This window comes from Chiroxiphia lanceolata, chromosome 18, assembly GCF_009829145.1.
Source record: "Chiroxiphia lanceolata isolate bChiLan1 chromosome 18, bChiLan1.pri, whole genome shotgun sequence".
In the NCBI taxonomy this organism is placed as follows: Eukaryota; Metazoa; Chordata; class Aves; order Passeriformes; family Pipridae; genus Chiroxiphia; species Chiroxiphia lanceolata.
The window spans coordinates 2,921,924-2,943,226 of record NC_045654.1 but is presented as its reverse complement, the minus strand read 5'-3'; the positions used below and the strand labels follow the sequence as shown (position 1 = coordinate 2,943,226).

At 47.8% G+C, this 21,303-nt stretch overlaps 2 long non-coding RNA genes across 2 annotated transcripts in view; both read right to left on the bottom strand.

Annotated features, from left to right (window-relative positions):
- LOC116795635 overlaps nt 1-18,217 on the bottom strand; it is a 29,537-nt gene extending 11,320 nt beyond the window's left edge. Inside the window, exons 1-5 of the long non-coding RNA XR_004360114.1 lie at nt 18,117-18,217; nt 16,965-17,076; nt 8,788-8,935; nt 8,329-8,404; nt 3,845-3,977 (exon numbers count right to left, since the gene is read on the bottom strand). This is a non-coding gene — a long non-coding RNA (uncharacterized LOC116795635). The remainder of the gene's footprint in view (nt 1-3,844; nt 3,978-8,328; nt 8,405-8,787; nt 8,936-16,964; nt 17,077-18,116) is intronic.
- A 1,124-nt stretch (nt 18,218-19,341) lies between these two features.
- LOC116795636 overlaps nt 19,342-21,303 on the bottom strand; it is a 233,305-nt gene continuing 231,343 nt past the window's right edge. The window contains exon 6 of the long non-coding RNA XR_004360115.1: nt 19,342-19,463. This is a non-coding gene — a long non-coding RNA (uncharacterized LOC116795636). The remainder of the gene's footprint in view (nt 19,464-21,303) is intronic.

Below are 21,303 nucleotides of genomic sequence, written 5' to 3'. Positions count from 1 at the left end.
ACTGGTGTCTGTGCAGCATTTTTGATACTCAGAGTCTGTATCACAGAAAGCCCCGGAGCCTGTTGCAATATAATTAATGTGATAGGAAATCTTGTACTGGAGCACAGCCAGGATTTTCATCACACTCAAGCCTCACTCAGTAACCACTGGACTTTCCATTCCTCCCTCAGCCACCCACCTTATTTGTCTTTGCTTCCCAGTTCCTCTGAAGCACCTTTTAAACCCTATTGACATGATTGTTAGCTATGGTAGCATGCAGGAGCTAGGACGGACTCTGTCTGGAGCAAATTCCTTGCCTGCTGGCTCATCTCTAGCCTAAATCAAGGCTCTCTTATCCCTGCATGTGACACCAGCTCATATAGCCTTGAAACCTCGCACTTCCCTATTCCCTTCAGACGTTTTTGTACTTAAAGTGGTTCCTCCTTCTTCACTCCTGTTCTTTTCCTCCCAAGTCTGGCTTTCCAAACAAAACTCTTCCAGCTTTTCTGAACAGTGAGAAATCTCCCCAGACCCTTCATTCTCCTGGTTCTGCTCTGCCCTGTACTCTGGATGTCTGTCTGATAATAAGGTGCATACACTCTATATTACAGCTGCAGAAAGAAGTGGGATTTATACATGTGGCCTCTCCCAAGTGCAACACACAGGCCTGGATCCTCTCCCAACATCTGCTCCTAGTCTGCACAAAGGGAATGAAAGATGCTGCAAGGTTTGCAGCTTGTGTAAGAAAGATCTCATGAAGAATTGCAATAGCACAGTCCTAACCCTTGGGATATGGGTATGGACAGCCTCTTGGAACGAGGTGCAGCCTCTACAGGGATGTTTCTTCTTGTAACACAAGCTTTTCCACCCCACTCTTTACTGGTAAATAGCAAATAGCATTTGTGTTGCTTCTTACTACATCACAGTGTTGGACAGATGAAAATACCTGTAGCCTATAACAGATTTGTAAAGAAGTTTGTACCACATCCATACAATAAACTGAGAGCTGAGTGAAGAAGAGAAGCTGGTGTCTTGGTGTTCGGGGTTACACATTTCCTGAATGAACATCTGAATATTTTCTTATTCATTTAAAAAATAAGAACTACTATTTTTGCACTATTTATACTTTCTAGTCCCCCATGGGTTACACCCCAAGCCATCACCCCAAGCCAAGGGTGTTGGTTCACTTCATCCAAAATTCTGTCCATAGGGAAATGTCAACAAGGCCTTGTTGGTAGTTTTGGTTTAACCCAGCTCTGAAGGGATCCATAACTTTGTCCTCATGGGATTTCAGTGCTTCAGACACTCTCCCAGGATTCCAGATTGTTGTAGCAGTATCTGTGGTTGGACCTGCATGGACAGTCCAAGCAAAAACCTCACAAACAGTAAATTTGAGATGTCTGAGCTGCACTGGAATTCCTGGGTGGGAAAACAGCAATCCTCACCTCCAACATGACTGTGCAGGAGCAAACGCAAGGTCAGCAGGACTTTGTTCATAAATATTACTGATCTTTGAAGCAACCATTTCTCAGCCAACCTTCAGGTTGGGCATTCCGCCTGTCATGGAAAACACTGATCAAAAAAGGTGTTTCTGTCTCTTGAATGGACAAGAGCTGAGTTGCTGTCTTATTCTGCCACCACCTCTTTTTTAGACTCAGGGCAAATTATTCCATTTCCAGGCCTCAGCTCCCCACCTGCAGAGGGGACACAGCAGGTACCAACCTCCTTCTCCCCCTCTGCCCATCCACTGTGTTGTTAATTTAAGCATCTCACAGGCTGAAGTAGCTCAGACCCAGTGCAATGACTTCAGCTGGGGCCTTAGAGGAGTGCCAAATTATAAAGAGAGGAGCTGTTTGTCCCAACAAATTGAAAACAAAAGATGAGATTTGGATGTGATTTGGATGAATACATTATAACTCTCACCCTCCATGCCATGACTTCGGGGGAGCTGTGCAGCACATGCACAGCACAGCTGGCTTTGGGGATGGGAAGCCTGGCCCTGAGAGGAGCAGCTTTGCAGGGAATCTTAGCAGCAGGATCTCACTGGTTGTTACAAGCTGTGATCTCCTCTCAGGCTATTATTTTATTAAGGAATAGCACATCTCTTAGCAATCCCCCTTCCTGTTCTCCTCCCGTGACTTTCCTTCTTGAGCTCCCAGGGCTGTTTAATGAGGCAAAGCTTTCAAAGGAGCAGAGGCAAGGCCAGATGGTCCAGCCAAAGGGAGCTTGGAAGAGAAGAAAATTTGGGATGCATATGTGTCCCCTTGAAACAGGTCTAACTGTGGATGTTGAGGTGCATGGTCTGAGGCAAGGCCAGGGGTCTGGGCTGCTCCCTGACACAGACCTGCCCAGTCACAGCCACCACAGACACTTATCCCTTCCCCTGGTCTTTTCAAGCCACACAACACTGTCATTGTTCAGATGGCAACTTCACAGCGAAGGCGACCGTCACATCCCTCAGCTGGAACTGGCTGCAGTTCAGGTTTCAAAGCCCAGAGCAAGGGTTTTTTTTTTTTTTCCCCACTGCAGCTTTTCTTCTGGGAGCAGGCTGACAAGCTGAATGGCTCACCCTCCCATGGGCCAGGCCCTAAATAAAATCACCAGTCACCCAGGAGCTTCTCCAGAGCAGCCAAAGGTACTGCAAGGGCAGGCAGAGCAGATGCCCTGCAAATACCAGAAATCATGTGGTGTTTACCAGGACTCTCAGCCCTGTTCCTGACACTCGGCTGGACCAGCTCCAGGCGTTCAGGGTTCACACTGGACTGACTCCAGATCAAATGACAATGTAATAATTTATGTGTGTCTCCATGCTTTGGTTGTGAACCCTACAATTAAAAGGATACAGGGACACAGTAATTTCCCTGTGAATCAGAGCAGTGGGCCCGTTACACCACACTGCTGAGGGGAAGGTTGACAACACACTGCTCTCCACTCTGGTATTCGGGGAGTTGTGGCTTTAAGAAGGACGACAGAGAAAACCTGAACAGTCAGAAGGAAAGAAGAAGCAAACAGGGAGCTCCTTTTGCAATCCTACTACTAAAATATTTGCACAGGTTGGCCTCTGAGTGTAACAGCACTGGTGGGATGAGGGAAAGAGTGGATGTTCCATTTGAAACGTGATTTCTTACTTTCATTAATTACTCATGTTTTGCTTTGGAAAAGAACTCCCAAAATCTCAATATTCCCTCCACGATTTCATTCTGGACCCACTGAAATACACTGGAAATGTGTTATACACAACATGACTAGAAAAAGAAGCAACAAATCATTGGAAAAGAAAAAGAACACCTAAATAAAACCTATGGCTTTAACCCAGTCAGGCCCTTCTCTCTAGTACTCCTCTGAAAACAAAAAAAATAAAATAAATCCTTGTGATTTCCTCAACCATTTCCAACAAGAAATGGCATTTTTCAATAGGAACCAGACTATCAAAGTGTTTCTGACCAATTCCATGTACAACAGTTCCTAGAAAGTATCTATGTGAGCTGTGATAATTACGACAAGATTTTTTAAACCAAATTTGTTGCCGTGAGGGAATTCAGTGCTTGGACATGGATTATAAAGCCATGTGATTCCTACCACTCTGTTTTCACCTTCAGCTTTCAAGATGTTGGCTAAGGACAATTCTTATTTTATTGTCAGCCAAGGACTGAGCTTGTTACAGAGGAAACATATGTATCAACAGCATCTGTCACAAAATTGCATTTTTATTCTGTCTTGTTTAGCTGTTTTCTCTTAGAAAGTCATTACAGGAAAGTAAATGTATCTTTAGTTCATCAGCACAAGGATGACAAAACATTAAGGATATTTATCTTGTCTAGATGCCATTTAAACTTCTATAAATGTGACCAGAAATTATTCTTACCAGCTCAGGGGAATCCTTTTTTGGGAAGGTTTTCAGCACTAACAGCTTTTGCCTACATGAAAAATGCTGTGCAGAAGTTCTTTCTCAAGGCACCACGATAATCCAGCTGCCAATGCCAGCCCCTCTGAGGAATCTGAGAAGGGAAGGAACAAACATGTAAGTGTTTGTGCTGGATGGTGAGCCCTGGGACAGTCGGGAAAGCAGTGCTGTGCTTCTCCCACAGCTATTCCCGACCAGTGACAAGCTATTCCTGGCTTCCAGCAGCAGTGAATTGCTTCCTCCCTCCTGGCCCTGCAGTGGCTCAGCTCTTGGCCAGAACACAGAGGTGTGAGGCCACTTTCTGTCTCTCCTCACCCTTTTCCCACCCAGAAGCCCCCTGGTAGCATTCCCACCTGCCCCAGACACAAGGCTGAGATAATCCTTGCAGGAGTACACTCCTTATTCCAGCTCCCTGCAGTGGGTGCTTTGCTGGACTCAGGCTGGTGGGAGCACAGGGAGATATTCCCACATATAATTCCCACCTCCTCCAACACATTAATTTTTACGTTTTCCCAGTCCTTTCAACCCTCTTCAAACATTCAGGGTTTGGTCCTGTTTATGGGTTGGCTGAGGCACTGCCAGGTGTTCACCTGGCTCAGCTCAGCTGGCCTGCTCCATGGATTCCCTTGGCACAGCATCCAGTGGAATGACACGCTCCTCTGCCGCCTGGAAATGGCTTTCATACCTGACCAGGGGTTGGAAAGGTCCTTATCTCCACACTTCAAAGAGCCTCCTCCCACTTGACAGCTTGGTGTCTCCCCCCTGGACGACGTGAAAATCTTATTCTCAACAGTTTTTAAGCCTTTTGATCTTCATAAAAGCCGGGTCACAGAACATCCTATCCCGGCTGTCCTGAGGAATGCCATAAACCCGGAGCCATTGCCACATCGGGCCCCAGGATCTCTAATCTCACAGGATTTATGAGCTCACATTTTCTTTGAAGGGGCACAGCCCACTTTAAAATCACAGCTATCATTACACATGCCTGGGATTTACATCAATAAAGGAGGAATAAAACCCATAATTTACTGATTTTTCTCCCCCCAGTCCAAGTTTTTAGTCATTTGCATTTATGCAGATGAGGGGATTTCCAGCCAGCTCCGTTCTCTGGGCAGTGCTGCACATGGTAGTACCACAAACACTGTATTGCAAACATTGTGGGGGAGGAATTTAATCTAAATACAGATAGTGCCTAATCCAGTGTCTTTAAAATAAGTGCCTGGATCCATTTCTTTGAGTAACCTTTTGTAAGGCTGTTAAAGTGCAGGGCATGAGCTTATGGATGATGTAAGAAACTGATATTAAGAAAATTCTTACATTTAAGAAACGCAGAAGATCAAAAGCAGAACGAGAAGGATTTATTTCTACACACTATTACTGCATCTTCTTTTATCTGTCTCTGTGTCAGTATTTCTGAAGGTGCTTGTCATCACCTTGTTATCTCGGGTTCTGATCTCCATCCAGAGCACTGAACCCACTGAGGGCCCTCCCAGCTTCTCCAGTGACATTCAGAGCCAACATCAGCCCTGGACTGATCCCAGCCTTGCCAGGTCTGGCCTCAGCACCAGGCACATTATCAGAGCTACCTCCAAACTTATCTGTCTACCTTTCCTAAAGTCAGCCAAGACACAGACAAAAAGGTAACATCTCCGAAACTCAAGACATTCCTGAGCTGAAGAATTCACGTGGCACATCGAAGGAATGTGCCACAGATATAAAATCAGGGTTGCAAGATCTCTAACAAGCGGCGGGTCTGTCACCAAGGCAGTATTTCTACTAATCCTAGAAGAACTAAAAAATATGCTTTTTCTTTCCCAGCTAGCATTGTATTCCAGCATAGACAGAATAAAGTCAAAAATTGTTTACGTAGCTCTATTTTGAGATGTGGGAAAGCAAGCAAATATCCCTCCTTTTCTGGCTCTGCCACCCATGCAAGATGTGAAATACTTGTCTGTGAGAAGAGGAAGATGAAGCTGTGCCTCCCTGATCCCCCAAAGGAACAGGGAATTATGAAAACTCGTGGCATTTTTACTATTTCAGTCAAGTACAACACAGATCTTCCTTTTACAAACTCTGTCAGGGAGCGAGTTCCCTCCTTCCCACTTGATCAATACTTGCACAGAGACAGAAGGGTTGACTGAATTTGTTATGATGCTTCACATTTCATGGAGTATTCTCTCATCCACAAAGTGACAACAAGCCAGCACATCCCAAGTCACAGGGCAAAAGATCTATTGGAATCACTTTGCTTCACAAAATATGGGAGAAATATTTCCAGTATCATTAAATTTCTCATTTGTCCAGGCAATTTGTCTGGATCATAAAATCACATCAGGGAAAACAACAGCAAATCAACACAAAAATCAAACAGGAAGGGAGGAAGGAAAGACTGACAAAATTAACACTACCTAAGGATTAAGACTACCCAAGATGTCAAGCCTGACAGGTTCCTTTGGAGGGTGGGTTAAGGCAAGGAAGGAAATTTTATACACGGTGCAAAGACAGATGGGGAAGGGAAATGAAAAAAAAAACCACAGGGAAGAGAAAAAAAAAATCACAGGGCCTAGGGGATGACGACAGAGAAGAAACATAAAAAGGGTATTCCCTCCCCAGTTGTCAGAGACACGAAGGCACCTGGTACAACCTTCATCGATGAAGGCTCAGATCCGTGTCATCAGCAGACAGCTCCCCGGGTTGGAGCCCTGATTTATGGCTTTCGGATTTGCCAGCTGTGACATAATTCACTGGGCAGCAAGACTGAGGTCAATACGCGTTTAAGTAAAAAGGTTTTTCGTAAGCCTGTGGGGTCAATCAGGAAAAGCTGCCCTTTGTTGGAGGGGAGAGGGGAGAACGGATGGGCTGCCAGGGGGAGGAGAAGGGACAAAGTCAATTCCCGTTAAGTAACTAAGACCATTTTATTGCTAAACAGCAGTTTAGAAACAAAGCACATCCTGGAGTGTGGGAGCCAAAGGATTTATCCTTTGGAGAGAACCACTGTACCAAGTTCTCCTGGCTCTTCTTCCCCATTACCCTCCAAGCAACTTCCTCCCAAATTCACTGAGAGAACTGGGATTGTTCAGCCTGGAGAAGAGAAGGCTCTGGGGAGACCTTGGAGCCCCTTCCAGAGCCTAAAAGGGCTCCAGGAGAGCTGGGAAGGGGCTTTGGACAAGGGCCTGGACTGATAGGACAAGGGGGAATGGCCAAAGGGAGAGGGCAGGGTTAGACATTGGGAAGGAATTGTTGGCTGTGAGGGTGGGGAGGCCCTGGCACAGGTTGCCCATAGAAGCTGTGGCTGCCCCTGGATCCCTGGAAGTGTCCAAGGCCAGGTTGGACAGGGCTTGGAGCAACCTGGTCTAGTGGAGGGTGTCCCTGCCCATGGTAGGGGGTGGAATGGGATGAGCTTCAAAGTCCCTTCCAACCCAACCCATTCCGTGATTCTGTGATTCAAATCCTTCTTTCAGAGACAGAAGATACACAATTTGAAAAGACTCTTAAACCACCTGGAGAGAGTTCAGTCCAATTAATCTAAAGACTCTGTGTTCAAGGAAAGCAAGAGACTGGCCCTGCCCATGCCCCATCATGGCTTCAGCATCTGGTCTAACTCAAAAGGTAAGACCTTGCAGAAACTGAAGTTCCCAGTTTCATTTACACCCACCTTGCGGCTGCTGTGGTGTCATTTACTGTAGGACAAAATACATACTTACTAACCATCTGTATATTCATATTAAGACTCCTTGGGGAATGTTCTAGGGAAAAAAATGGCATTTAACTCAACTGACACAGACAAGCTGGTGTCCAGTCCCTGAAGGCCCTTAACACCCCCCAGTGCAGACAGGATTAATGAAATATTCCCCAGCAAAGCCCAAAACCTGCAGTGCACGTTTGTGACCTGAGCAGGTCCATATGTAAGAGAAGACAACTGGTCTCTGTGATCAGTCCCTAACTCCTCAGAAAACTGGCTCTAGCAGCTCAACTTCAAGATGCCAAAATGAGATCTCAGTTATTAAAGCCAGACTTAGAGGAGACTGAACTGGAGCCTCTCCTCTTCTGCCTCCACCACCCCAGAGCAGCTGAACCCTTTACTTAACCTGAAAAAACTTCCACAGAAATGGGGCATGGAATACAGAGGGATACAGATGTCTTGTTCTAAGCAAGGAGGGTGAGACTGGCTGCCAAGGGTGAGTAGGTAGTTTGGACAGCTTCTCCTCCTTGTCTGGAAAAAACAACGGTGAGGAGAGTGGGGAGACCAAGATAATCCAGCTCAAAGAGTTCATGGCATGACTACAAGAAAACACTTACTGAGAAAGGAAATATGGAAATCCATCTTCTTGTAGGCTGCCTACGGACAGGCCTGGCAGCTGGAACCAGGCTCTTGGTAAGGTCTAGCTGGCCTGACAGTAAAGCTGCTCTCCAGCCAAGCAGGCCTGGAAAGCTGAATTACTCACCAGGGTTGGACCAGGGCTGTTCCAGGGAGCGTGGATGGGGCCATCCAGCCCAGCTTGGTTTGGCACAAGGAGGTGGCTGCAGAAACAGAGGTCAGAGTGAGATCCAAATCTGAGCCTGTTGCTGCCACCAGGGAAGATGACATGGCTCCAAAGAGGAAGACCACCACAGGCAGGGCTAATAGATTTAACTTGGCTTTCTAGACCCAGGGTATCACTGCTGGCGGTGCTGGTGCACCCAAAGAAGGCACTAAAAAGGGGAAGTCCAGGTTTTACCCACGAGCACAAAAGTGTATTACGACTTTCCGGTCCTAACACAAGCCCTCTGACTCACCACACAAGCTGGTTACTGCTCATCCTGCTTCAAATTAACTTTCCCTCCAGCAAACCTCCCCAGTGTTGCATTAACTTCTTTTCTTTCTTGGGCTGCTTGAATCCATCTCTTTACAGTACAGAACTGACCTTCTTTTCCATACTTTGAGGGTTGTCTGCTGTGTGCAGGACTTTGGAGCCTCCTCCAGAACCACCCCCTTGCTGCCTACAGTCCTGGAGGCCTCTACAGATGTTTCCTGGGGTGCTTCCATTCCTGCCCCAGATAGCTGGGTCATTTCTGAAACAGATTAGTGCATAAGCAACACTTTTATAAAACCATTCAGCACATTAAAGAAAAATATCATCCATTTCAGACCTAAGTTCTCCTGAGAAACAGGAATAGGTTGTCGGCTCAGCCTCTGCTTTGAATAACTGAAATGTAAAGTAGCATATGGGGGTTACAAACATTTGCTTTCAGCGTGGGACTCTGGAATCCAGCCTCTTGTAAATCCAGGATTGGAGATCAGATGCAGCTACGAGCTCTGGACTGGGCACTGCCTTCACAGAGCACTTAGGCCAGACTTGAGCAGCTCAGCTGCAAGGTGCACACAGGCTTCAAGTGTTTTCCTCATTATTATTGCAGAGGCCGTAAGTGGCAAAGGCAGCTCATGTTTTCTCCTGGTTTCTAACTTGCGGGAAAGCTCGTTATCTGCGGGGCATCCTTGAAACAGCAACCGAGAGCATTAACTTTTAATATTTAATGTATTCCTTGGGCTCTGGGAGAGCAATGTGAGAAATATCCCGTAAAAATCTATTAGTGTTAATAAAATACCACCCAACAGGTTGTCCATTATCGGCAATTAAAGTTTTCAAAGCAGGTCAGATAACTCCCCGGAATGATTTGTGTGGCCTTTACATCCGCTCTTTCCCTTCTTCCATTTTTTTTTTCCCCCTTTATTAAACTTTCTCAACTCTTTTTTCCCCCCCCTCCCTCCCACAGCCCAGTCTGAGCCCTAACCAGTGAATTATAGCACTAATGAGGTGTTTATACTCTCTGCCCATCAATCACAGATGTGTGTGAGTGAAAGCGCCAGCCGATAGCTGGGAAGTGCTGCAGCCTTTGCTGCAGCCAAAGGAATATTAGACTGTAGTTAGATAAATCCCCTGCTCTTTCCCTTTGTTGCTCTTAGCCCCAAGGCAGGAGCAAACACACTCCATCTGATTTTCTACCTGGCATCAAAATGGGGACATCCTTGTAGCTCATGTGTGTAACCTCTGTCCTCTCATTTGTCTCACTTCACCCCTTAACCACAGCAATGCGTCCCTGGAATGTGATATCCCTAACAACCAAAGGAGCAGCTAATACAGGGTGCCATCAAACAAGGCAAGAGCTGCCTCCAGTCCTCCTATTTCAATGTTTTTCCTCAGTTTTTCCTTGTCTGTGAGCTCCCAGAACACAGACCACACGGATGGGGGCAGCCTGAAGGACCAGCTCCATGAGACCATAATTAGAAATTAGTTAATTTATACTTGTTCCATGGCTTAAAACAAAACAAAACCAAGACTTGGATTTTTAGCAGCGAGGCTTTGGCTTTCTCCCTGCTGATGAATTCATCTTAAAAGAAAATCAAAATGAACTCCAAATGAATAAACACCCATGTTTATGGAGACCTCAAAGAGCTTTACACCTACACAAACCCAGTCATTAAATGAGGTCTTTGTGGTCTCCATTTAGCATAAACTGGGAGAGAGTGGGGTAAATTCAGGTGTGATGCTCACAAAGAACCCCTCGGGGCACGTTTCCTTCAGCCTCACAGTTCCTGGGAAAAAGACAAGAGCTCCTGGCTGGTGACCCCAGTAGCACTGACAGCAGTGGGAAATCTCCTGGGAGATCTTTAAGAAAGGGAGTTAGGAGCAAAGACAAGGAGCTAAGGGGACTCAGCCACAGCTGGAGAGGCTAAAATCCTCTTCCAAAGCAGCTGTTTCTCTTCTGCTTTGAGAGCAGGATCGTTGCCAACTGGAGCACCCCAGATGTGTCCAAGGCCGAGTGTGCACCACTGGCAGGCTCCTGCCCGAGGGGCTCTGGTTTTACCTTTACCTCAGCACTTACTGGGGTGGAGCAGGCAGCTTTTCCTCATCCTGTTGAACCATTAGTGTGTGGGGCTTCTGTATTATTCTTAAAGAAAATTATGTTTTTACTCGAATGTGGTTGATCTCTGCGGTGCTTTTTGGAGCAGCATCTCCACTCCCCTTGGTTGTTTCAAAAAATTGTGACCAGACCTCCCATCTTCCCCCCATTCCCACCTTATTTATCTCCTCTGCAACTCACAGGATCCTGTTCTAACTGTTTCTCCTTTCTGGTTCATGCTCTGTTCCTGTAAATGAAGCTCTCCCTGTGTTCTACTCCCTCCCCACGTGCTCAGATGCCCACCAAAGGCAGCTCTCTCCCTTTAGGCTGATCATCCACTGCCACATTGCCCTTGGGAAAACAGCAGCCCCTGGGATGCCATTTCACTTCCTTTGGGACAGGAGATTCCTTGTCTTTCCCCAGGTTCATGCCTAGGGCACAGATTTTTAACTCCTATCCATCTGTACCCCCCTACCAGTTTTGTGAGGAAGCTACAGGTCCTTGTGCAGCCCATTCCCACCTGCTGACAAAATTCACATTCTCCTTAAACACTGCTCATGAACCCCTGCACAGTTATCCGTGGATCCCCTCAGCCTGATGGTAGAAGAACCTGATGACATTTTCCAGTGGAAACAAAAGCCTTTTGTCAGCCCAACTACTGGGTCAGGTCCTGATGGGAACCTGCCACAGACTCTGGAGGGACAGATGGGGACACTTTTCACCCTCTGGCAACATTGATAAGGGGCAAAGACAACATCACCCTGTGGCCACACTGCCTTGGGAACTCAGGCAGACACATCTGAAGGTTGCTCGGGGTGCCTTCTCCTCCCACTCTGTCTGCTGGGGAGAGATTTGAATGTCTTGGTAGGAGGAGGGATGAGAAGGGGAGAGAGGGAGACAAACAGGCACTGGGTTTGTGGTGAGCGGCGGGGAGGGGGGACTTGGCAGCTCTTCATAGCAGAGCAGGAAGCCTTAATACTTGGAGCCAGTTGAGTAACCTCACTGGTGACCTCCCATTGCAGGCACCAGTGCTCTCACACAGGGGAAAAACAGAGGGACAGAAAGAAACAGAAGCTAAGAGAAGATGGCACAAACAATCCCCACAACACAGGGATGAAGGGACACCGTGCTCCATGATATCCATGAACACGGGAGGAGCACTAGGAGGGGAGAGCAGACTCACTGCCCTGATGCATCTCATAGACTCAGTGCCTGTTCTGAGGGGTTATGTTTCTGTTTGAGCACCAAAACAAGTGGCTGGGTTTTCTCAAGAACTTGGCATGTTGGGAAAATGTGGCTTTGAGTGTCCCTGGGGCGATCTGTAAATCAGGGGGTAGGTGTGCTGTGCTGTCTCAGGCCTGAATCATTCCCACTGGTGACAGAACACTGCAGCTCCCTGACTCACATCCCCAGGATTCCTCCCTACGGAAACCAGAGCGTGGGAGGGGAGGACACAGAAATGGTGCAGAGCCACATCTCACAGCTGGGAAGAGAGGAGATGGTCCTTGACACAAGAGTTGGGAAACACTGAATATCCCACAGTTCAGCTAAAGCCCCAGGGAGCTGCTGGGTGAGAAGTTCCCTAAGAACTCAAGTTCTTATAGATCTCATCCTCTTCTGAAATCCCAGGCAACCACAGGACAGGGATGCCCTACTTCACCATGGCCATGAACGAGCAATCTCTGTGCAGACACCTCCTGTGTTCCTTTTGTTGCCAGAACTGAGGACTCAAAATCCCATTTGCCACTGAAATATTTCAAATATCTCTTGCACCCCCTTTGTCCTGTGCACAGATTAATATTTATTATTAAATTTATACCTTAGCAGAGCTTAGCAAATAATTTCCTTCCATCACAGAAACTGCCTCTGAGGAGGAATAAAGCAACCACCTAACAACACAACAACTTCTAGAGAGGAAAGATATACATCTGGTAATGCCCATGCATGTTCTGAGACCATCTGGGCAAGCACATGTGAGAGGGACAGCCCAAAGCTCCTCTGGTGAATCTCACTGTCCCTAACTGCCACCCCACCTTGCAGCAGGGTCAGCAGAGCAGAATGTGCCTCCACGAACACAACAGAGCCTGGGGGAGAGGGGGAGAGCGTGGGCAGCACAGTGCTTTATGGGTAGGAATTCCTTGTTTAGGACAGTGCTGGGAGTCAGCTGAAAATCACTAAGTTTGGCCACTTGAGTGCTTTGGAAATCCGTGTCCCAGCCACGAGCCTGAGGCAGCCCCGCTGCAGGATGAGTCATGTGGGGAACACGCCAGGGCCACGCACGGATGGACCCACACACCAGAACCAGCTGAGTAAGGTGTAAAACAAAGCAAACCCCTAATTAAGGACACCCTTAAATGTGACACCGGCACTGTTACATTGCACATCGTTTCTCCTTGCGCTGTGGCCAGGATGGCAAAACATGCACCCTCCAAAGTCAACAAAGGCTTCCTGGCCAATGCCCAAGATTCCGTGTGCTGGGCTGGCTCCAGCAGTGTGAGGCAGGAAGGACCGGATCACAGCCAAAGGTTGTGTTGCCACAAGACTGGAAAAGCATGGAGCCAGCCTAAGCAAGCTGAGGGAAAGGCATTGATCCTACCCTGCCAATACAGCCACTATGAGACCCACTGGATTTCCTCTGCCTGTAGGATTACATGGAAATAAGAGCCAGAATGGGAGCAGGGAGACGAGAATGAGGAGGAAATCACACCCCATAATTTTAAGCCTCTAAAAGGTAGAGGTTCAGTCCAAATTAATTGTTTAAGTTCACTTTATATTCAATGAGAAAGCAACTCCTTGCCAGGATGGAATTTCTCTCATCTTAAATTAGGTGGGATATGTGTTCCTTCTTACTGTTCTCTGTTATGAAGAAGAGAAACCTGGACAATTAGTTTAGTCTGGATACTCTGCTTAAGAAGGCTAAAATTAGGTGAGATGAATCCTACCCTAAATGTCCTATCCAGGTGAGTGTGACTCGTGTGTGACAGAGCCAGGAGTTCAGCTTTGCTCCATTATGCCCTGACACATCATCTGCTGTTTTCACCACCTTTCCTCCAGTTGATCATCACCCAACCCCTTGAGATATCAAGGCAATTCCTTCCATGAGGATGCCAGAAGGTGGCAAATTCTAACTTGCAGGAATAAAGGCAGGAATTCAGGGAACACAGTGGTGAGAGGTGCTTGGCATCACAGTTAGTTCAAACATCTCCTGCCATTTGTACGGACAATTTCTCTTTAAACTGCCTGTTTGTCCTGTTTCTAAGCTGGATGAATTAGTGGGCCCTGGCCTTTCTCCCAGAGCAGCTGAGCTTTCTTCCAGCTTCCTCTCATAATGGAAATCCTCCTTTCCTTCACCTTCCCTTGCTCTCTGCTCGCCCAGCACACAGAGCCCTGCGTTGAGCCGAGCTCAGCCATTCTGTGATGGAAAACGAAGGCAGCTGCCAACACACAGGGCTGCCTTCAGTCCCTGAGTGCAAAGGAGGTGCAATTCACCCCCTCTGTGCCAGGTTACACCAACTCTGCTATCCATGACATCCCTGGCCCCGCTCAACAGCTCCAAGCAAACTGCACAGACTTGCGCTGATACAATTAGCCCGCCTCGGTCCTGGAAAAGGAGAGCCCCTGAAAAACCACGCTGAATCCTGCCTCTTCCAAATCCTCACAGCTTCTTTCTTTTCCTCCTTCCTTCGTTTTTATTTCTGCAATTATTTCTCCCCCTTCTTTCCCCCCCCCCCCCCCACCCTCTTCCCCCCATTAACGGGGGGAAAAACACAAGAGAGAAAACGCGGGCAGCCAAAAGCTCATTAACATACTTGACCTTTCCGAGGAAAATTAATTCCAAATTCGCACATACCGGCTGCGTTGCTTGGTTTTGTCAAAACGGTGGCATCATTAGAGAGGAGACGAGATGGCTCAAGGGGACGGGGTGTCTGCCACCTCAATGGAACTTGCACCGAGTTACTGAGTGCTGGCACAAATAAAGCAATGACATGGGCCATTCTGTCAGCTTTTCACATGAAATTAATCTTCGTTTCGTTGGCTGTGTAAATTTTTATCACCACGGAGTGGGGGGTGACGAATATACCGAAGCATCCTGACAGCTATGGCCTGAAAACTCGAGATTGTCTCAGCATCTCGGCGGCGGTGGTGCTGGAGTGGAGCCCCTTCCCCGTGCGTGTGCACACGGGTGGGTGTGCTCCTGGGAGCCACTCTGACACTCTCCCCCAACTCCCATGTGCTGTGGCCTGGGAAACGCTTGAGGTTTGGATTTCCTGGCTCCAGGGTGATGGCAAACAAATTACTGCTTCTCTTTCACTCCCCCCTCCAGCCCCAGCCCAAAAGCTGGTTTGGATCCCGGCATGCTTTGCCGGGGCTGGCAGGATTTCCTGGCTGATGAGCAAAAAAAGAGCAGCTCTGGCTTTCTCCTGTGGCTCTGGAGCTCGTTGTTGCTGCTGTTTTTGAGGTGTGTGTCATGTTGCAGTCCAGGTAAGGACGTGACATTGTTTGCTGCTAGCAAGGATGTGAGAATAACACACAGCACATGCACCTCCTGCCCCAGACAGCTCCAACACAAACACCCCCGTGTTCATCAGCAGCTGCACCGACACAGACGTGTGACCAGGCTCTGCTCTCCCACACATTCACCCCTGCCAACAGCAGGATAACCCACCCCACACCCAGATCCACACACAAAAACAGCAACCTGGGAACCTGCAGGGTCACAGATTTTCACTTTGTGCTCTGTATCTGAGCCAAAGGAGAGATTTAACCCTTTAGTCCCTACAGAGAAGCAACACAAATTACATAGAATCACAGAGTGCTTTGGGTTAAAGCTCATCTTGTTCCAGCTCCCCTGCCAGAGGCAGGGATACCTTCCACTGGAGAAGGATTTCATACAGAAACTTGTCTCCCAAGCATTCTGGCTGCAACTGGCCAGATCCAAATCCTCAGGGACTGGCTGGGCAGAGTGACCAGGCCCCTGGCCATTATCACACATGTGGCACTTGGCACCACTCTCTAGTCAAGGGCATTGACTGCTCTTTTCAGAGCAGTAGAGAGCTCAGCCAAACCCAGTCACCCCCCTGCACTCAAACTGTCACTCAGAGGCAACATGCTCATGGAATTGTGTTGCTTATACTTTTGGCTTCAGCGGGAAAATCTGGATTTGGCCCCTGAATGTAAAAGCATGTGTCACTTCCTGAATTGGCCAGGGCTCCTTCTGTCCTAAAATGCACCCGTGTGATGGTTTGGAGGAACTGTGCAAAATGACAGAGGCACATCCTGACATAGGTGAACACAGCCTGCAACCCTGCCCATGAACATGGACAGCATTTTCAGCCAGGAGAAGAGAAGGCTCTGGGAAGACCTTATAGCAGCTTTCCAGTACCTAAAGGGGGCCTACAAGAAGGCTGGAGAGAGACTTTCTACAAGGGGTTGGACAAAGGGGAAAGGCTTCCTACTGCCAGAGCACAGGGTTAGATGGGATACTGGGAAGGAATTCTTCCCTGGGAGGGTGGGGAGGCCCTGGTACAGGTTGCCCAGAGAAGCTGTGGCTGCCCCTGGATCCCTGGAAGTGTCCAAGGCCAGGGTGGACGGGGCTTGGAGCAACCTGGGCTGGTGGGAGGTGTCCCTGCCCATGGCAGGGGAGTGGAACTGGATGAACTTTAAGGTCCCTTCCAACCCAAAACAGTCTGTGATTCTATGAACATCTCCCTGGCACTGCCTGAGTGGAAGGATGTCCACACCAAACAAGAAATCCCTCCTCACACGTGCATGATGTCCTCAGACACTTCCCACTGAGGGTGCACACGGGAACATGAACTGAGAGGGGTGTTCACATTTGTGTGAATTTAAAGACAGTTCACAAATAATTGTTACTGAAGTCTTACAAGTAAACATCTTTGGAAATATGTAATAGATCTCAACTGCTATTTTCTATTAATATATTATCAGCCTTAAGTCATTCCAGCAAATACTGGTCTTGAGCAAACCCAAAATCAGTCTCCCCAACTCCGAGCCTTAAGCAGGTAAAACAGATGTGCATAAATACAAATCCACACCTGTCCATGACTGAAAGCATTCCTAGGTCACCATTCCATGATCTGCTGGTTAACCATCAGTACAACACGTACTTCTGCACACTGGTGGTCCCTGCACTGCACCGAGTAAAACACTCAAAGCCATTTCAGGCTGCTGTGCTTACCTCAACCATGGCTGTGCTTCCTGCTTTTTGGGGACAGACAAGAGTCTTTAGCCTTTAGCTCCTTCAGCAGTGGTGGAGAGTTCCTGCATAAAGCCATCTTCTCACCAGCAGGCTGACTTATGGCAAAGAAAAAGAAATAAATCATAAAAATGTGGTGAAGATAAGAACTACAATGAGAAAGAAACACCTCCCCAAAAACTACACCCTGCTCCAGGTTTTCTCCTGGTTTGAAACCAAGCTGACTGTGACAGTCACAAGGTCACATCACTTAATGCCCACCTGGCAGGTGTTTGGATTGCACCACAGTTACTGTTACGTGAAATCAGCCTCACGAACAGAACACAACCTGACACTGGGGGAATTTTTTAGCCTCATATTTTAGTCACCAGAATACCGGATTAGCCAGATTTGGGTTATCCAACAGCATTTGCAAAATTTAGCAAATACTTTTGACTGAAAAGAAATGGGAAAAGGCTGGAAAAAGTGAAAGATTCCTTTAGATTTTTTTTTCTCAAAATGAAACCTTGAAGTTGTATTTCTGTCTTTCCCATTCACTTGAAGGGCTCTGCTCAGGATTCCCTTCTGCTCTAAGCTGGAAAGTGTATGAACAGGGGATCTCCCAACTGGGGTCTGAAAACAAGCTGAAAAAAAAAAATACCCTTCCCCTTCAGCACATGCCTCACAAGGTAGCAGGTAGGTAGGAGACTCCAGGGAGTCTGAGGCTCTTCCCCAAATTAACTACTTCAAGATTTTAAACCTGTGATTTGGGCAGTTATGGTTGTGACCAGTGTGGACACTGGACACTGGGAAAGGAGGATTTCAAATGGCTGAATCCCTCCAAATACAGGAAAGGGAAAATGTTCAGTGGATCTCCAAGGCCAAAACAAAAAAAGAGGAGCAAAAATGGTCACATCAATGAAATCATCTGATCCATCCTGTTCTCCCAAAGCTGGATCAGCTGCTGTGATCTCCTGGAGAGGGTCCTGGAACTGTTTGAGGTCTCAGATCCATTAAATCTGAGCCCAGACTGGTAAGAGGCAAAGCTCGGTGTTTGGGCTTTGTATTGAGTATTTTGCTATCCCTCCAATTCCAGCCAAGAGCACGTGGACACCCAGCTCACCTGGCAGCAAGGAAAGCTCACAGCACACTCACCTGTGCCAACAGGTCGAGGGAAACTGTTATTCCTCTGTGAGCTGTTAGATCCCATCTGGTGTATTCCCAGTTGTGAGCTCCCAAGTACCAGGAAGATGCTGATAAAGCTGAACAAATGCAACAGAGAGCCACCAAGAAGACAGTCAAGGGGCTGGATTTATGGAGATAAGGTAAAAGAAGGGAGTTTGTCCACCCTGTTCAAGTTTTAGGGGCAGTTAATTGCAGCCTTCTTGATCACATGGCATCTATAGGGAGACAGACCCAGGCTCTTTGCTCAGGTGTGTGGCAGGGGGGTCAGAGACACATTAAGGGTCAAAAAAAGGAGAAACATTGAAGGAGTGAAGGTTCTGCCTGGGTACAAGTAAAAAAAAAAAAAAAAAAAAAGGCTATCACATCTCTGACTCAGGAGGTTTTAAACATCTGACTGGACACAGCCCTGAGCATCCTTTTCTGAACTCAGTGTGAGCCTGCTTGGAACAGTGGTTGGATTAAACCTCGAGAGGTCCCTTCAGGCTCAGTTTGCTCATCTCTCCCTCCAAATTCTGCAACACCTTTGCAGGCTGTGTAGATGCACCTATATCTGTGCATGCAGGAGAGGGGTGCACGTGCTCTGGGGCACTGATGCACCTGCACGAAGAGCAGCTTGGGGGTTGCAGGGGGTGACGATCACGCGCGCTCAGAGAATTTTCGCCTCTACGTGCTCACACAAGGACAACAAAGGGAAGGTATTTGTGCCTCTGTAAGCAAGTGTTTGTGTCTGTGCTCACACATCAGGGAAACTGCTGCATGAGGGAATGTGTGTCTGCCCACACACGTGAGCTCAGGAGAGGGAGAGGCTGTTTCCAGCTGCGTGGAGTCCATGGAGGAGATCTCCCAGGAAAGCTGCGCTAACAATCCTTCTCCCTCTTGCCAGCCCTTTGTGGCTTGTTGAAGTAATGTAGTTTCTGAGGGGGGAAGTCTTATATCTTGAGACAAACCACATACCTCCAGGGTGTGCATCCAGCCTGGAAGAGAGTGGAAGTGAGACAAGAGAACAGTCCAAGTCTCTCCGAGGTGTCACTGTGCGCGCACGGAATGCAATGACTCGGCCCCATCGGAAGCGATGGGGTGAGAAGAGCGAGCGAGCTCCCTTGAGAGGGCTTCAGAAATAGAAGTAGGACAATCCAAACACACTTCCACTTGAAGTCATTCCCAATGTACATTCCCAAGGCAGCAGGGGTCCTCTAATATGGTTGTTGTTGGAAAAGGTGTTCAAACCCAGGCACACAGAGAAACGTGAGGTGCAGTAGTGAAGTCTGGTGTCATGTCACACACGGAAAATAACGTCTGGCATCAAGTGCTCTTCACCTAAACATTCACCAAAAGAGGTTCTGGTTAATCTCTGATGCTTTAATGACCCCCTTGCCAGTCTGGGTAGGAGCAGAGAAGCAGCACTCCCAAATTCCAGAGAGATGAATCACTGGGTAACCTGGGGGACCCCGGTCATGCTGAAGTGAAGGGGAATTGAAACAGATTGTCAGGGAGCACCAAGACAGTGTGGGAGGAGGGAGAGGCAGAGGGGATGCAGTGTGTTCAACAGCATGTGTCCTGGCTGCAGCCTGCAACCTGAGAGGGGAGAAATCCCATCCAAAACCTCCAGCTCCAGACACCCTGTTTGTCAGAGGAATTTGAATTTCTGGGGCTGCTCCTGACCCAGGAGCTTTGCCAGGTGCTCTGGGAGCCCAGCTGAAGCTCTGCACTGTTGCAGTTCACCTGCTGGGTTATGGCCAGGAGCTCTATACCCAGCTCCTTCCATCCCATAGGATGGGTGAGAGGGAATTTGAAGTAGGTGATCAGAATAAATGATTTACCAGGGCACTAAAAGATCAAGGCAGCTGTTTCTAAAGGATCTCAGTGCAACTAAAGCCTAAACTGTTACTGTTCTTTGAGGTCTACCCCCAGGCTGTCAACCTTGCTCCAGCTTCTTGGAATAAATAATTGTCCCACTCCTCATTAGCCAAAAAGTAGGAAACCTGTTCCAAAAGCTCCTTGCACACTCCCCCAAGAAAACAGCCTGTGATAAGTATCTACTTCTCAAGAACACAGAGCCATAAGAAGTATAAAATTTCTAATTCATATTTTAAATGAGATTCCTTTTGCAGTCCCAGTAGCATGAAAAGCATAAGAAAAAGAAAGACTTTGAAAAATACCTTTTCATTATTAACTCCAAGCCTCACCCCAGGTTTCACTGTAATTCAGTAGGTCACAGATTCTGATTCACAGAGGAGCAGCTGAGGGAGCTGGGGGGGCTCAGCCTGGAGAAAAGGAGGCTCGGGGGGACCTTCTGGCTCTGCAACTCCCTGACAGGAGGGGGGAGTCAGGGGAGTCAGGCTCTGCTCCCAAGGAACAAGGGACTGGATGAGGGGAAATGGCCTAAAGCTGTGCCAGGGGAAGTGTGGACTGGATATCAGGGAAAATTTCTTCATGAAAAGGGTGCTCAGGCAGTGGCACAGGATAGCCAGGGAAGTGGTGGAGTCCCCATCCCTGGAAGTGCTCAAAAGCCCTGTAGATGTGGCTCTTGGGAACATGGAATAGTGGTGGGCCTGGCAGTGCTGGGGGAGTGGCTGGACTCAATGATCTCAGAGGGCTTTTCCATCCTAAAAGATTCTCTGATTGAACTCATGGCTCTCCCTTTGGTACTGCAGCTGTAACCCCAAAAACATCCAGCTTCCATTAAGGAACGTGAACCTTTGGACTGTGGGAGTATAACCAGGGCTGTGCCACCACATTAACATCAGTATGAATTGCCTCACCCTTAACCACTGTGAGCACTGCCCAGTGCCATAAGAAGCCCCACCAGGTTGGAAATGTGATCCACCAGGTTGGAAAGTGATGCTCCTGAGAGTGTTGTGAGCGAAGTCAGGATTTTAAATGCCACTTCTAAAATTTAGGCCATTTACTCCTGGGGTGGAAATGGCTGTTTCTGATTGCAAAAAGGTTGGATCTCACTCGTAAATTCCCATGTGGGCAGTCACTAGAGGGGGCCAGAAAACCACCTCCTAATAACAGGGGCTGGAAAATCAATGGCAAGGACAAGGACTTGACTTTCACTCTCTCAGTAGTCCACTCAGATGAGTAAGACAGGCTCCAGTGCCTCTGCTCACAACTGGTGCAATTTACTCCATGTGTGGTTCCACTGAAATGAATG